Source organism: Geotrypetes seraphini, chromosome 4 (genome assembly GCF_902459505.1).
Source record: "Geotrypetes seraphini chromosome 4, aGeoSer1.1, whole genome shotgun sequence".
In the NCBI taxonomy this organism is placed as follows: Eukaryota; Metazoa; Chordata; class Amphibia; order Gymnophiona; family Dermophiidae; genus Geotrypetes; species Geotrypetes seraphini.
Window position 1 is genome coordinate 215,534,797 of NC_047087.1, and position 16,196 is coordinate 215,550,992.

The 16,196-nt window shown below is 40.5% G+C and overlaps 1 protein-coding gene across 2 annotated transcripts in view; it reads right to left on the reverse strand.

Moving 5' to 3' along the window:
* NRG3 (neuregulin 3) overlaps positions 1-16,196 on the reverse strand; it is a 1,387,275-nt gene that overhangs the window by 807,023 nt on the left and 564,056 nt on the right. The gene's annotated exons all lie outside the window — the stretch shown is intronic.

Sequence of the window (16,196 nt, forward strand, 5' to 3'; positions counted from 1 at the left end):
ATTAGCATTCAGTATGAGTGTAGAATAAGCATATTGCAATTAAATATGGCTATTAAGTTCTTTTTTTTTTTTTATCTATTTCTGAATTGACATAATTGGATTTGCTCTAATGCATTTTTAGTTTGGAAACTATATTAGTAGTAAAAGTTGAATTATAATACAGTAAAGCTTTCCAAATTTCCTTGCCTCAATTTAAATTCTAATAAACATGATGGTTTATAAAATTGACAAATCTTAACTGTCTCTTTTATTGCCAGTCAAATCTCGTTAATCATGTGATCAATAAATACAGTAAATGCACTGTAGAAATCAATAAATATTTGTCATCTATATAGTTACAATTACAAACGAGTAATAGCACAACCAAATTTTCTCTTGTTTTAGTATTCAAAGCAATATAACCAGCCATAAATGGTTCCTAGCCAGTTAAATCGCCTGTTCAGGGCTAACCGATTCAGTGACTAACTGAAAACTGGCTATTTGGTAGTACAGTACTCCCCCGATATTCGTGGGGGTTCTGTTCCAGGAACCCCTATGAATGTTTAAAAACTGCAAATATGGTTTTTAGCAGGGGAGACAGGAGAGGGCAGCCAGAGTGCCAGCGAGTAAAGAAAATCACTCGCGGTATGCTCAGACCACCTTTTCCAATACTAAAGTTGGGCCTCACCAATCAGGACCTGCCTGTCAAAGCAGTAGAGCAAGCCCTCAACTTTGTTGCACCATTATGTCACAAAAGCTGAAAATCAACCAAGTCCTCATCTTGGTTCACGGACACCCAAAAAGTAGGAATACAGTCTTGCAGAAGACCGGAAAGACAATGGCAAAAGAGCAATCTCCTAGAATACAAATCACCGTGGAGACTGGCTATCAACAAATACAAATTCTATATTGCTGAGACCAACCCCCCCTCCCCCCCACACACTATATTTCCCATTTTTATATTTTAACGTACTTTTTTATATTTGTAATATTGTAAATCGCTTTGTTTTTAAAAGTGGTATATCAAGAATAAATAAACTTGAAACTTCTTGAAATTGAGAGCAATAACTTTGACATCAAAAAGTTATTCAACCTAATGTATACCATAATTTCACTCCCCAGTTTGATGTCAAATAGACATTAACTCCCAACCTAATGTGCAGTTCTTAGCAGACTTCTTTCAAAACAAGATTTAAAAAGTACAATCAGAAGTCAAAAAAGCTACTGGCACTGCCTCTATATCTCTCCAAATCATACATGTCTGGGTTGCACCCAGCAAATCAAACCTAAAGCACCTTCCAGCCTTTATCCTAAACAACCACTGTTACTCTCTTGTATAATCGACCGATGCTCTGTCTACTTGCAGAAGACCCTGACTACATCATAGAATGGCTAACAAAATTCTTAATCTTCATCATGGCCAACCGCCAGCCCAAAAGGGCTCTCACACCGATTCACAAAGCCCAGAACGTAGAACTCTCTTGCCCCTCAAATTACAGACCCATAGATGGAATCCCAATACTAACCAAACTTCTTGAAATGCACATCAGCAAACAACTCTCTGCTTACATTGAACAAGACTCTTGCCTCTCTTCCTCTCAATTTAGATTCTGCTCAAATCATAGAACAGTAGTCCTGTTATTGATATTATCCACCAAAATCAAGTAATGCTTGACCATTGGCCACCAGGTGATCCTCCTTCAATTTGATATATCTACCGCCTTTAGTTTGGTTGACTACCAACTATTACTAGCCAAACTCAATGAAATAGTAATTATAGGAACTGAACTAGTTCAAAGACTTTGTCGACAAAGATGAAGCATTTTCAAAAAACCGACAAGTGTTCTGTGGCATACCACAAGGATCACTGTTATGATTGATTCTCTATAACCTTTACATGAGCTCACTAGGCCATATCAAATTTGACAACAATGAATGCATATTTTCATACACAGATGATATTCTTCTACTCATTCCAATTAATTGTGACTCTCACAACACAACACTGATAATATCAAATGGAATAGACTAAATACAGACCTGGGCCACAGCTAACAAACTCAAACTAAACATGGGCAGAACCAAGGTTCTATGGTTTAACCTCAGGACCTACAAGATGTTCAAGGTTCTTGGAGTCATACTCGACTCCAGCCCATCACATGAATCTCAAGTATCCAACCTAAGGAAAAAAGCTTTCTACAATATGAGATTTAGATTTAGACCCTTTTTGCAAGAGTGTCACTTTGCTGTACTAATAAAAATGTTTATACTGTCCTAGATGGATTATTGTAACTATGTGGGTCTAAATTCTACTCTCCTAAACAAACTACAGATTATTTAAAACATGGCAGTCATACTAATATTCAAACTAAAAAAAAAAAAAAAAAGGACGCCATCTTACCTTACTATAAGAACTTACTTACACTGACTACCTGTCAAAACTCATATCACCTTCAAACTATCAAGCATAATGTTCCAAATTTTATGTGCAAAAACTGCTGAACTGCTCATAAACTTATTCATCAATTTCTGGCCAACGTCAATCAGAAAACTGAAATCACTCCAACTGCTCCTTCCACTCTAACTCGCTCTTCACATATCTTGGCATCAAAACCTGAAACTACCTCCTGAATGGCAGCAGAATGGAAACCTTTTACAACTTTTAAACACTCTCTTCTTTGATAGCATACGCACCATAGACAACTAACTTGAAATACCTAATGTCACAAAATCCCACACTCTACTCAAGTGCTATACCAGAACAGTCATAGAACCTCCATTCTCTCTTCCCCATTACTCCATTCATAATTCTGCCCTCCTCAAACTGCTACAATATAGCATACACATTCTGTAATTCCTTATATTGTAAGTCACCTTGAACCTGTTTGGGCACAGTGTGACTCAGAAATACTAGACTAGATTAGTACATAAGAGACACAGTACAAAACTGCAAGGGAGTATGCATATAGGTAGAGCACAGAAGTCCATAGGCATGTCTCCAACTTATAGAGAGAACTTATAGAGCACCATAGTTTACATGCTCAGCATGGCACATCTAGGTGCATCCATGCACATGTCATTTACCTTGTGTAAATAGTCACACCTAAATTTTGACATGCTAACGTGAGCTTACTCTAGTATTCTATAAATTATGCCCTGCACATAATTGGGGTGCCTGAATGGAGGTAAGAATTACTCCCTTAGAAACAAAGATGTTGGAAAATAGGCAAAAGGAAAGTTTAGCCAATTGCTTTGCTCCTTATTGGTATAAGTGTCCAGCATACAGTATTGTGGCATAATACAAGTGAATGGGTCAAACTGACTTTGGTGTCAGACTTTGGGGAATGGGCTACAGTGATATTAACCTGGGAATAGAAGTGAACAATTGCATAAAATATAGCCCTCTACCCTCTATGATCTGGACAATCAGATCCACCTCAAGACTGTTCTCCAATAATATTTAATTTACCAATTTCTTACAAGTTTCATTCTGTATACTCCAAGCAACTTTTGATGCACACGTGAGCTAAGTGACTGTAAAGATACTCTTTATTTTAGATTGATTCAGTCATCTTATAAAAATCTATCATGATGTATATAAATGAAATGTGAATGGACAATAGCCAGAATTAAAACCTTGACGACTGGCGCTACAGCTCAAAAGTTTCAAATGTGTGCTAAATGAGCCATCTACTATAGCTAACTAGATTCTTGAATTTCTCATCAAACTGTTTGATAGAATCAAAATCACTCCATTTAGTGCAGTGTAAGTCCTATTTTGCATAATTTGAACACCCAAGTCTGAATAGTCACCATTTACAGAGTGCTTTACATAGGACTTTCTAAACATGGAGTTTTTTGCAAAGCTGTTAAAAAAAAAAAAAAGCCACTGTAGGCATGGTTAAAGCCAGAAGGGACCTTAGGCGTCATTAGGCACCTCTTTAGATGCAATTCACATGAAAGGTAGACGTCAGAAATTTAGGCCTTTAAAACACGGGCCTTCATGTCCGGCACCTAACTTTCATGTATCCATGATTCTCAAAACAACATTGTTGCATGATTGACACATAATCAGTGCCACTTTTGAAGGTGGCTGCTGATAACAGTGGCATTTAGAAAATCTGGCCCTAAGTGATTCTCCCCCAGAGAATTTGGAAAACCCAGTCTTGCATGTCAACTTAAAAGCAGCCTGCCATCCTTTCCTTTGCCCAAATAAAACACATTCCTTTTGCTCTTAAATAGTCGTTTTTCCTTAAACTGATCTCATTCTGTAAACTTATCTGCTTTCTTTCAGGGTGACATCCCTGGCTATCAATTACCATGTTGCCATGGTATCTCAGCTCTGTCCCCTTATCTTCTTATCTGTAGGCAAGTCTGCATTCTATGTATACCCCTTATACATTTCTTTCAAACTGCCTCTTTGGTGCCAATGTCCGTCCTCACACATTCCATAAACCTATTGAGTGCATCTGGATTTGTTATCATTATTATTTCTTTTAAATTCCTTCAGATTCATGACAAGCATATTGTGCTGACTATAATAGCATATATGATTATATTATAACATAAATCAAACAAAAAAGCCACCAATATAAGCCAAAATGACACTGAAGTCATTATTTTATCTAAGGGAACAAGCCTCAAATCATGTAGTTTTACCCATTCCAGGTTTTGTCAAAGAGACAGACAGATCTGTTCTCTTACTCCTGCTTACATCACCGGCTTGAACCCATCCTCCCTACCTTTTACTCAATTAATTAATTTTTTATTACTTTAATAATCTTTTTAATCTTCTATTAATCAATGGCAAAATTCATCTAAATTAATTCTCTCAATTCATGCTACAATAAATACTAAAAAAACCTACAGCTCATTTTAGAACACAGAACCGACAGAAAAAAGTTTTACTTATCTTGTGGTCTACCTTAAAAAGTTCCTAATTAAGTTTGAGTATGTGTACGTACTAGATGTCATGTCGGTCTTTTAGGTAAAGCGTACTGTTATGTTTACTTGTTGCTCAGAACCGGCAGGAGTTTGTTTATAGCCCAGAGAAGGTAAGAGTGATTTCTTTTAATAAGAAAGGTAAATGTATTTAAGCTGTCTTCTTTTGAATAGTTAGTAAATTTTGCCTGTCTTTATCCTTCAGTGTTGCTAGAGAGACTTTTCCCTGACGCACCGGGGGTGTATTGTAACCTGCAAAACACTGGCCACATTTGTTGATTGAAAGTAATAAGCAATGGCCTTGGTTATCTTAGAGCAGGAACTTTAAGCTACGAAAAATTGGAAATGAATTTAAGCAGTTCACAGCACAAATGCACTTTTCAATATAGCACTTAAAAGCACCAGTGCACTTTTTCAAGATAAGTACCTTTCTGTCGGTTCTGTGTTCTGAAATGAGCTGTAGGTTTTTTTTAAAGTATTTATTGTAGTATGAATTGAGAGAATTAATTTAGATGATTAATAGAAGATTAAAAAGAATATTAAATTAAAGTAATACAAAATTAATTAATTGAGTTAAAGTTTGGGAGGATGGGTTTAAGCCGGTGATGTAAGCAGGAGTAAGAGAACAGATCTGTCTGTATCTTTGAGAAAACCCGGAATGGGTAAAACTCCATGATCTAAGGTTTGTTCCCTTAGATAAAATAATACCTTCAGTGTCATTTTGGCTTACATTGGTGGTTTTTTTGTTTGATTTAATTAATAAGTAACCACCAGATTTTCTGAGTTTATTGGTATATTATAACATATTCACAACTTGCTAACAAATATATTGGTGGCAATTCTATAAATTTGCATCAAAATGTAAGGGTTCCAATACTATGTCCTTAGCAATAATTATATAACAGTTACACTATGTCAATGGCAGTTGTAACTGTTGGTGCCTAATTATCCCCCCCTTTTTTACAAATCCGTTGCACGGTTTTTAGCACTGGCCTTGGTGGTAGCAGCTCTGATGCTCATAGAATTCCTATGAGCGTCGGAGCTGTTACCACCACGGCCAGGGCTAAAAACCGTGCTACGGATTTGTAAAAGGGGGTGGGGAATGTCTCGACCTACATGTAACTTATAGTATTGTCTGTTACACATGTATTCCAGAGACATGTCTATAACTTGTACATTCACTACCCATGTTTACGCCCATTTGCACTTACACACTGACCCTCAAATTCTAGATATGGCACTCACCTTTCGGCCCATTGTCGAGATGTGCACACAAATTAATTGTCAAGCCCCTTCCCTTGTTTAAAAGCAGACTGAAATAATTAATAGTAGTAACCATCAATAATTAGGGGCAAACATGTAACATGCACCATCTCACCCTCCCCTCCAGTGTGCAGCACCTTTCCTTGACACTGCTAACGCATAACTCAAAATTGAGCGTGGCCTCAGAATATTGCATGCAAAGTTAAAGAATACAGCCTCAGTGCACCTAACTTCAGTGCCAGCATTTATACTAGCTTTCAGGCATAAGTTTGGCATCTAAAGTTAGGCACAGAAATTGGTGCTAGATGCAAAGGGCATGCACCTTTTACAGAATAGCACTTACTGTCTATTTTTTTCAGCATCCATTTCTCAGCACCATAGAATTTCCCTAAGCACCTAGCACTAACGTATGTAATTGCCAATTAGTGGCATCAATCATGTACATAAGTGCTATTATTCTGTAACGTAGGCACACAAGTGGTACCTATCTTTAGGTGTCAATTTATAAGCTTGCACTTATCTTCATTTCAGACAATTTGTCTGCAGTTGAAGCTATTAATAAAATGTATGCTAGAAAAAAAAGCTGTAGTCCTATTCCTTATAGAAATTGGTTTGCAATGTTTCTGTTTTAATGCTACATTTAGAGCTCAGTGGAAAAAAAAAATACTGCCAATGCTCACTTTCATGCCAAGATTCCTGCTTTCAATGACTGGCCCCAATGGCTGACAAATATGCAGCCTTGGTTCCTCAAATGCTATGTAGTTTTATTCCTCTGAAGTTTGGAACCTCTTTTTGCAATCTAGTTCTGAAAATACCAGAGGGAGATATGTTAGAGCTTTTTTAATATTACTTGCAATTTTGTAATCACGAAAACATAAATTCCTTCTTAATATTCTCTGTTAATGCTGTTATTCAATTTATAATAGATGCAAAACAAAAGAACATGGCACTGTTTAATATTGCTGGCACACTGTCAGGTACTTTGTTTTCACTAGAGCACTAGGCCTTGAAAATCCAATTAGTACAATTTTGGTAATGAGAGGATGGGAGCATCTTGGTGATAAGACCCAATACCATGGTTGACCAATCACCCAGGGCTGCCTGTCCTACCTTCTAGGCATTCTTGATGAGATCTATTTTAAAGACTACAAGGTTGCTTTTGTGCTATGAAATGTATATGTGAAGACAATACTTGTTCCTAAATCCAAAATAGATCAGAAGGAAGCTGGCATGCAGATGGTGCTATGCAAAGTATTCAGGGATCCCACTATCTAGCATATGCCACACAGAACATAAGAACATAAGAATTGCCGCTGCTGGGTCAAACCAGTGGTCCATCGTGCCCAGCAGTCCGCTCACGCGGTGGCCCTCTGGTCATAGACCAGTGCCTTAACTGAGACTACCCCTAACTGCATACGTTCTGGTTCAGCAGGAACTTATCTAACTTTGTCTTGAATCCCTGGAGGGTGTTTTCCCCTATGACAGACTCCGGAAGAGCGTTCCAGTTTTCTACCACTCTCTGGGTGAAGAAGAACTTCCTTACATTCGTACGGAATCTATCCCCTCGTTCTCCCCATCTTGGAGAGGGTGAACAACCTGTCCTTATCTATTAAGTCTATACCCTTCAGTACCTTGAATGTTTTGATCATGACCCCTCTAAATCTCTTCTGCTCGAGGGAGAAGAGGCCCAGTTTCTCTAATCTTTCACTGTACGTCAGCTCCTCCAGCCCCTTAACCATCTTAGCTGCTCTTTTTTGGACCCTTTCGAGTAGTACCATGTCCTTCTTCATGTATGGTGACCAGTGCTGGACGCAGTACTCCAGGTGAGGACACACCATGGCCCGGTACAGCGGCATGATAACCTTCTCCGATCTGTTTGTGATCCCCTTCTTTATCATTCCTAGCATTCTGTTTGCCCTTTTCACCGCTGCCACACATTGCGTGGACGGCTTCATTGACTTATCGATCAGAACTCCCAAGTCTCTTTCCTGGGAGGTCTCTTCAAGTACCGCCTCGGACATCATGTATTCGTGCATGAGATTTTTGTTACCGACATGCATCACTTTACACTTATCCATGTTGAACCTCATCTGCCATGTCGATGCCCATTCCTTGAGCCTGATTATGTCACGTTGCAGATCTTTGCAATCCCCCTTCGTTTTCACTACTCTGAATAACTTCGTATCGTCTGCAAATTTAATCATCTCGCTCATTGTACCTATGTCCAGATCATTTATGAAGATGTTGAAGAGCACTGTGGCACCCCACTGGTGATGCTCTTCTAGTCCGAGAAATGTCCATTAATCCCCACTCTCTGTTTCCTATGCTCCAGCCAGTTTTTTATCCATGTGAGTATTTCACCCTCGATTCCATGACTCGCAATTTTCCAAAGTGTCGTTCATGCGGAACCTTGTCAAACGCCTTCTGGAAATCCGGATCGCCCTTGTCTATCTGCTTGTTTACTCACTCGAAGAAATGCAACAAGTTTGTCAAACAAGATCTGCCTTTGCTGAAACCATGCTAGCTGGCCCTCATCATACTGTGTCCGTCAAGGTGATCAATGATGCGGTCCTTTAGTAGCGCCTCTACCATTTTTCCCAGTACTGATGTCAGACTCACCGGTCTGTAGTTTCCCGGGTCTCCCCTCGAACCTTTTTTGAAGATCGGCGTAACATTCGCCACCTTCCAGTCCTCTGGAATTTTTCCCGATTTGATCAACAGATTGGCTATTAGCTGAAGCAGTTCTGCTATAGTCCCTTTCAGTTCCTTGATGACCCTTGGATGGATACCAGAGGCCCTCGGATGGATACCAGAGGCCCTCTTCGCTTCAAACATGAAATATGGACATTTCTAAAGAGTAAGTCATGCTTCTAGAGAGATGGTTGTCTAATAGGTACAAATTATACATTTGAACCAGGGGTTTTCAACCTAGTCCTCAGGACACACCCAACCAGTCAGGGTTTAAGAACTGACTCATTAGGTTCCCAACTGTATAGTATTCTTTTTTTTTTTTTTTGCTTGTTACTGGTTATTCACTTGTTCACTTTATGTCACACCAGGATTCATCGGATCACATAAATGTGTACGCATTAATTCATATACAGGGAAATTCTATAAAGGGAGCCTTAAGGTAGGTGCCAATTAGGTGCCTAACTTAATTGGCAAAATACCCTTAATAGGCTCAATAATTGAAAAAATAAAAGTTCAATAGGTGCCTATCTAATTCTGTAAAAGACAGGCGCCTATCACAATGTGCTTATTAAAATTTGCTTCGGAAAGTTAAGAAAGATTTCTTGCATTTACCGGTAGCTAAAATGATCCCAATGACTCTCTTAACTTTATCTAACATACTGAGAAGGAAATGGTATGGGGAGAGGTCAAATCAGTTTGTTGAAAAAAAACTAGGAGGAACTTTATCAAATGGTTTCATAAGTTTATGCCTTCTATTCGGGGATTTTTTTTATCATGCATGATTTAAGTACATGCTTTTAGATTGTAAACTGCTTAGATCTGTTTGGTACAGTAACTGCAGTATAGCTAATGTGAAATAAACATAAACGTAATAGCATTTGAACTCCCAGATTCTATTAAAGAATAGAACAGAGCTTTTCAAAGTAGTCCTCGGGGCATACCAAGCCCCATTGGGTTTTCAGGATACCCACAATGAATATGCATGAGATAGATTGGGATGCAAATGTATGTATCTCATGCATATTTAATCTAGATATCCTGAAAACCCAATTTGGTGTGCCCTGAGGACTGGGTTGAAAATGCTTGGAATAGAACACAGGTTGCTGTTTTCATGGCAACATAAAGATGCTATCACTTATGCCTTGAAAAAGGCAGGTGTAAATGTTAGAGCCTGAGTGGTGGCACTTACACTCCCAACTTACAGTATTCTACATGTTTTGCATATGTGTGACCTGTCTATTGGCATATGCCCTCTTGCAGTTAGCACCTAACTGCTGAGAGTGAATTTTATAGAAAAGCACCTACATGCATAAAATAGACATTTCGGCCCATTTTAGTGATTTACCTTCATTTTACACTTAGGCCCTCTTTTACAAAGGCGCGCTAAGCTTTTTAGCGCAAGTTAAATCAATGCGTGTGCTAACTGCTAACATGTCCATAGGATAACATACACGCGTTAGCGCATGTTTAGCGTGCGCTAAAAAGCATGGCGCACCTTAGTAAAAGAGGGGGTTAATTTCAATTTTAAGGTTCCGTGTCAAATTGGTGTGGAACTTGTGGCATATTGTGTATGAAATGGGGAAGTAGAGCACATATATAAAGTATGTGTATATCATTGAGGCTGGTTCTGTGAACTTATTTTATCAAGATACATAGATACATATTTTCATAACATAGGCATCTTTTTGGAGTTCACACATAAGTACCCTCCTTATTTACCCAAAAAATACCCCTCCCCTTTTATGAAACTGTAGTGCGTTTTTTTAGCGCTGGCCGCAACGGTAACAGCTCCGACGCTCATGGAATTCCTATGAGCAATGGAGCTTTCACCGCAGCTGCCAGTGATTTAAAAAAAACCTCTAAAGCAGCTTCATAAAAGGGGGCTTTAGTTTATTCTTATGTATTTATGCATATAGCTTGAAATGAGATATCTTTATAAAAGTTAAGAATATTCCCTTGGAATTTAGGAATATATAAATCTAGTTCACATCACACACCTTTACGTTCGCATACCACCCTGTGTTCATATTACACATTGACCTTTACTTTCAAAGCCTGTTTTGCAATATAGTGCAGAAACATTTCCTCCTTTAGCCATGGATGGGAAGAAACTGTCACAACATATTCACCAACAACTTATTCCCTGAATAGCACTTCAATTATTGTTTAAATTGTTGTGTATTTTTTGGTGGGAGCATTGCTGTTTGTTGTAATTTACTTGCTGTAAATTGCTGGTAAAATGAGCAATAAGAACATAACAGCAGAAAAAAAAAAATGTGACACTTTCTGCTTCCTAACCTGATCTCGGCTATTTGTAGAAACTAACAGGAACAAGTCGGTGACACTTTTAATAGAAAATGCTATGTGAAATCAGGGATGCTTCCAAAACTTAAATTGTTATGCATTTCAAAACTAGCGTTCAGTGGAATTCTGTGCTGGTGAATTGAGGTAAATTGATTGCACAGGAAAACTAGCAAGGTTGACTTCTCGAATGAACAGGTATGGTAATGTCTTTTGAAAAGCTGCTACCATGGCCAGTTGCAATAGTATCAGGAATTGTGTATAAAAAAAAACCTTAGGTTTGTATTTGTAATTTTTTTTTTTTTTTTCAGACATTGCATTATATAAATCTAGGCTAGGGGTAAATGAGAAAGCTACACCCCATTCTTCTGCTGATATTCTTCTATTTTATCTTTAAGGGATTTTTATAGCAGTAATTATATTTCAGCATGAATATTCAATATATTGCTTTGGAACTCTCTTACTAAAGCTTAGCATGTGTAAACAAATATAATCAGGCACTAAGGGCTAGATTCTCAGAAGAGCCGCTGAAAGTTAGGTGCTCGCAGACATCTAGATCATGCCTACTGGCATCTAACTTAATTTAGGGTTAACAGATTTCCTCTTTTAAAAAAAAGAGGACACCTGGCCACACCCTGTTCTGCCCAGCCCCGCCTACTCTACCCTAGCCCTGCCCCCACATGAACTTTGTGTCTCCTTCCTGAGCTTGGGGACACACCTGGAGGACCTCTGCACATACGCAGACATTGACACAATGACCTCATACACATGCATATGACACCATGAAGTCGATGTCCATGCATGCGTAGGGGCTCTCCAGACGTGACACTGAACTTGGGGTGTTCCAAAACCCAGACAAACTGCCAGGTTTTGGAAATCCCTCTGGGCACATGGATTGTCTCATAAAAAGATGACATGTCCAGGTTTTCCTGGACATCTGGTAACCCTAACTTAATTGTTTTAATCAGCTTTAAATGATGTGATAATTGATTGTAAGAGGCAACAAAAAGACAGTATAGTCACTAGGTTCTAAGAGTGGTATTAGGGCCGTGCTGAGTGAACAAGTTGAATTCACCCTCTAAGTAAGCACTAGATGTGAATACAACAAAATCAAAATAATAATAATAATAATAAAGTGAATGGGATATCCTTAGTGTGAGGGATCAGCGAGGGGAGGAGAACCTCCAGCGCTTAGCACTCTAAGGTAGAGGCACAAAGCCACCACCTGCACACCATCACTGTATATCACCCGTGTACTTAACTAAAGTAAATAACCAAAATTTAGTGAATAATTAGTGAAACACACAGCAACAGGGCCAAAATACCACTCTGAGAATTCCCCCAGCCAACTCCACGAAAAAAGTAAAAATAACTTAGCTTGAATAGAAGAATCCACAATATCCTTCCAATGTCGGGAAGTCCAAAAAAATGAGCAGATTCAAAGACTAGTTCTTCAGGCTGAATAATTAGTGAAACATACAGCAACAGGGCCAAAATACCACTCTGAGAACCCCCCCACAACCAACTCCATGAAAAAAGTAAAAATAACTTAGCTTGAATAGAAGAATCCACAATATCCTTCCAATGTCGGGAAGTCCGAAAAAATGAGCAGATTCAAAGACTAGTTCTTCAGGCTGAGTTCTTCAAGCTAAGACTAGTTCTTCAAGCTAAGTTATTTTTACTTTTTTCGTGGAGTTGGCTGGGGGAGTTCTTTCAAAGTGGTATTTTGGCCCTGTTGCTGTGTGTTTCACTAATTATTCACTAAATTTTGGTTATTTACTTTAGTTAAGTACACGGGTGATATCCAGATATGATGTGCAGGTGGTGGCTTTGTGCATCTACCTTAGAGTGCTAAGCGCTGGAGGTTCTCCTCCCCTCGCTTATCCCTCACACTGAGGATATCCCATTCAGCACAGTTACTTACCGTAACAGGTGTTATCCAGGGACAGCAGGCAGATATTCTTGACTAATGGGTGACGGCACCGACGGAGCCCCGGTACGGACAATTTTAGAGTGATTGCACTCTAAGAACTTGGAAAGTTCTAGTAGGTCGCACCGCGCATGCGCGAGTGCCTTCCCGCCCGACAGAGGCGCGCGGTCCCCAGTTAGGATAAGCCAGCTAAGAAGCCAACCCGGGGAGGTGGGTGGGACGCAAGAATATCTGCCTGCTGTCCCTGGATAACACCTGTTACGGTAAGTAACTGTGCTTTATCCCAGGACAAGCAGGCAGCATATTCTTGACTGATGGGTGACCTCCAAGCTAACAAAAAGAGGGATGGAGGGAAGGTTGGCCATTAAGAAAACAAATTTTGCAAAACAGATTGGCCGAAGTGTCCATCCCGTCTGGAGAATGCATCCAGACAATAATGAGATGTAAAAGTATGAACTGAGAATCAAGTAGCAGCCTTGCAGATTTCCTCAATAGGAGTGGAACGGAGGAAAGCTACAGATGCTGCCATAGCTTGAACTTTATGGGCCGTGACATAACCTTCCAGTGATAGTCCAGTCTGAGCATAACAGAATGAAATGCACGCTGCCAGCCAATTAGACAACGTATGTTTAGAAACAGGACGCCCCAATTTATTCGGATCAAAGGATAGAAAGAGTTGGGGAGATGATCTGCGGGGCTTAGTACGGTCTAAATAGTAAGCTAAAGCCCGCTTACAGTCCAAAGTATGCAGAGCCTGTTCTCCAGAATGAGAGTGAGGCTTCGGAAAGAAGACAGGCAGAACAATGGATTGGTTGAGATGGAATTCAGAGACAACCTTAGGGAGAAACTTTGGATGTGTACGTAGAACCACCTTGTCATGATGAAAGACTGTAAAAGGTGGATCCGCAACTAGTGCATGTAGCTCACTGACCCTCCTGGCAGAGGTAAGAGCAATAAGGAAGAGCACCTTCCAAGTAAGGAACTTGAAAGGAGCTGTAGCCAAAGGTTCGAACGGAGGCTTCATTAAGGCGGATAGAACCACATTGAGATCCCAGACTACAGGAGGGGCCTTAAGAGGTGGTTTCACATTGAAAAGACCCCGCATGAATCTGGAAACCAAAGGATGAGCTGAGAGAAGCTTCCCATGAACTGGCTCATGAAAAGCCGCAATAGCACTGAGGTGGACTCTGATGGAAGTATACTTGAGCCCAGAGTCAGACAAAGAAAGAAGGTAATCCAACAAGGTCTCCACTGCCAGGGACATAGGATTATGATGATGGAGAAGACACCAGGAAGAAAATCGTGTCCACTTCTGATCGTAACATTGCAGAATGGCCGGTTTCCTGGAGGCATCCAGAATAGAACGAACGGGCTGAGATAACAGAGTATCACTCGAAGTCAGCCCGAGAGATACCAAGCTGTTAGGTGTAGAGACTGGAGGTTGGGATGCAGAAGGGTCTCCTGATGCTGTGTAAGTAGAGAAGGAAACAATTGAAGAAGAATAGGCTCCCTGGAACTGAGTTGAAGTAGAAGGGAGAACCAATGTTGCCTGGGCCACCGTGGAGCGATGAGAATCATGTGGCTTGTTCCCTCTTGAGCTTGAACAAGGTTCGCAACATGAGAGGAAGCGGAGGGAAAGCATACAGGAACAGATTGGACCAATCCAGGAGAAATGCATCCGCTGCCAGACGGTGAGGAGAGTAGAGTCTGGAGCAGAAGAGGAGCAGCTGGTGATTGTGAGGAACTGCAAAGAGGTCTATCTGAGGAGTGCCCCACCGAGCGAAGATGGATTGTAGAGTTAAAGGATCGAGTGTCCACTGGTGAGGCTGGAGAATTCTGCTGAGCTTGTCTGCCAAGGAATTCTGTTCCCCCTGAATGTAGATAGCTTTCCCACCCTGTTTGTTGATGAAGTACATCGCAACTTGATTGTCTGTGCACAGCAGAAGGACCTGAGGAAAGAGAAGATGTTGGAAGGCCTTGAGGGCATAAAACATCGCTCTGAGTTCCAGGAAATTGATGTGATGCTTCATTTCCTGGGCTGTCCAAAGACCTTGAGTTTGGAATTCATTCAAATGAGCTCCCCAGGCATAAGGGGAGGCGTCGGTGGTGATGACAAGTTGATGAGGAGGTAGATGGAACAGAAGACCTCTGGAGAGATTTGAGGATATTAACCACCATTGTAGAGACTGACGAAGAGATGATGTCACAGATATGTGTCGTAAGCACGGATCCGTCGCTTGGGACCACTGGGTAGCTAAGGTCCATTGAGGAGTGCGCAGGTGAAGACGTGCGAAGGGTGTGACATGAACTGTGGAGGCCATGTGACCCAAGAGTAACATCATTTGCTTGGCAGAGATGGAACTGTGCAGAAGTAGCTGCTGACATAGAGATTGAAGAGTTTGGAGACGGTTGGACGGCAGGAATGTTCTCATGAGGACTGTGTCCAGCACCGCTCCAATGAATTGAAGTCTCTGAGTGGGGATGAGATCTCGAACCCCAGAAGTTGCAGAAATAGGATGGTTTGGTTGGTGGTCAGGAGTACTGTCTGAGATGAATTGGCCTTGATTAACCAATCGTCCAGGTAAGGAAAGACCTGAAGGTGGTGAGAGCGTAGAAAGGCAGCCACCACAATCAGACATTTGGTGAACACTCTTGGAGAGGAGGCAAGACCGAAGGGCAGCACCTTGTATTGGTAATGACAATGATTGATCATGAAGCGGAGGTACTGTCTGGAGGCCAAATTGACCGGTATGTGAGTGTATGCCTCTTTGAGATCGAGGGAACATAGCCAGTCGCCTTGATTGAGAAGAGGGTAGAGAGTGGCCAGAGAAAGCATCCTGAATTTTTCTTTGACCAAGCATTTGTTGAGATCGCGAAGATCTAAAATGGGTCTGAGATCTCCTGTTTTTTTGGGGACTAGAAAGTAACAGGAGTAGAATCCATGCCCCTTTTGATCTAGAGGAACTTCCTCTATGGCGTTCAGAAGGAGGAGGGATTGAACCTCATGAAGAAGGAGGGAAGACTGAGGAGTGTTCAAAGCAGACTCTCTTGGCAGACTTTGGGCAGGAAGTGTCTGAAAGTTGAAAGAGTA